We start from the raw sequence: 2,088 nt of genomic DNA on the forward strand, positions 1-2,088 counted from the left end.
TGATAAACTTTACACTGACTATAAAATCCTCTTGGAAAAACTTTGGTATGGATCTTCAGGTTTTTTTAAAAATAATATTTTAAGGGCCTGTAAACATTCCATTCTATTAAAGCACAACAGAATAAGTAATGGATATTCAACTGCATACAGAATATAGAATAAAAAAAATTTATTACATATTTGTAGAAAATCACCATTACCAGAGTAAGCAAGGACCAATTTAAAAATATCAAACTATTAAACAGTTTTCTTATAAAATCACCACATTCCATTCATGTACCTCAGATACCTTTAGGACAAGACCTTAAAATGGTTAACCCAGTTTCAAAAACCCTCTCAAGTCCAATAAATAAACTTAAACAAAACAAAACAAAACAACAAAAAAACCTCACTTAAAAGACCTGACAATGGAACAAGCATATATAATCATAAAACATAATATATCTTTTAGTAATGTAGTAAGGTTTTCTTTTACAATTGTAATTTAGAATTTATTGGCAAAAATAACACATACACACACACAACTGAAAAAAAGGTAAATTTCAGGAAACAGTAAGAAATGTAAACCTATAGGGTAAATTGATTTATTTTTAAAAATTCAATTTACCATATTTCATCTTTTTTGTATTTCTGGATTGACACCATTGTTATTTAGAAAATGCTCGCTTCTTGGCTTTTTGAGTTTAATTTTTACACAGCTTCCAGTTGTGCCCAGAGCTTCCTTGAGGTTGTTTTCCACTTAATCCTGTCGACACATCTCTTGCATAAGATATCTTTGTTGTAAAAGCCTAAATAAAAAGCTTCACTTTTGACCTTTTAATTTATAAAACTCCGCTAAAAAGAAATCCATCTAATTTTTAGGCAAGTCCACAAAAATATTTTCTTTCTTCCTTAAGAATCAAACACTTTTATGGGAATAAAGATCTTTTAAAGTCTTTAGCTCTTCTGTCAGAGTTTTATTCTGATTCTCCAGGACTGCGACTCGGTTCTCCAGGCATTTCACATATTCTTTCTTCTTCCTGCGACATTCTCGAGCAGCCTCTCTATTTTTCATCAGCCGTATTTCTCTCTTCAACTGAGGGTCATCTGTCTTAGTTGTGTGAGACGTCAGCGTCACAGGAGATGTCATCACCACAGCCTGTGGCAGTGAAGTCGCCGAGGGCGTGGTCTGGATCTGGTAGGTCTGCATATCTCCCGAGGCCATCTGTACAACCACCTGGTTGCTGGGCGCAAGTATTTGCTGTCCATCGGAGGTCTGCGTGTACTGCGGAATTGTACCTTGCTGAGCGCTGCCTGAATGAATCATGGGCAACGTCTACAGTCCCTGTACTCCGTCTGCGCCTGGACTGCCCAACTGTAAGGCTCCATTCGGGGCAATGGCAATGTACTGTCCGCTGCTAGTCTGATAGATAGAAGTTGGAACAGACATAGAAGTAACAGAAGAAACTCCAGGGTTTTCTCCGTCTCCTTTTCTGCCTCGTGTATCTTCAGAAGAGAGGGCTTTCAAAATTTTTCCGTAGGATGGGCGTAGTGCTAGGATCCCGGGGGCTTTCTGTGAGGAGCCTATGCTGTCAGATGAGTCCTGAGACTCCTCATTTTCTGATAAAGATGATACCTGTTGAGAAATGTGAGCTCCCTGAACTGCTGAACCAGCTTGAGGTGCTGTTTCTGAAGCGTTACTCTTGTGGGAATCTTCCATAATCAACCGTGGCTGCCCCTCCCCGCAGTCTGGGGCAGGAACTTCCACTCCCCCCCCCCTCACACACACACCCCTCCCAGATGGAGCCGAGTTCACTGCCCACTTCCCCACCCCTTCCTCGCTCTCCCCCTCCTCGAGGGCCAGGCGGGGCGGGGAGACGCGGTGTCACCAAATGGCCCAGCAGTCCTAGACGACCATGTCCCAGGCACTCGGGCCACCACGGGAGGCATGATCTGGACTCCAGGCCGGGGGCGGGAGCGGGAGGAGCGCCGCGGAGGGTGGAGAATGGTAGTTCTTAAATTTGAGAACTTATTTGTGCTTATAGTATGATAAAAATGTGTTTAATATCTGTCCTCAATTTTTGGTGTGAATATATTAAGGTTTCAAAC

The 2,088-nt window shown here is 41.7% G+C and overlaps 1 pseudogene; it reads right to left on the reverse strand.

Annotated features, from left to right (window-relative positions):
- Positions 1–612: 612 nt before the first annotated feature.
- LOC133754020 (cyclic AMP-dependent transcription factor ATF-1-like) lies at positions 613–1,710 on the reverse strand (annotated as a pseudogene).
- Between the last annotated feature and the right edge of the window lie 378 nt (positions 1,711–2,088).

The sequence above is a fragment of the Lepus europaeus genome, chromosome Y (assembly GCF_033115175.1).
Source record: "Lepus europaeus isolate LE1 chromosome Y, mLepTim1.pri, whole genome shotgun sequence".
In the NCBI taxonomy this organism is placed as follows: Eukaryota; Metazoa; Chordata; class Mammalia; order Lagomorpha; family Leporidae; genus Lepus; species Lepus europaeus.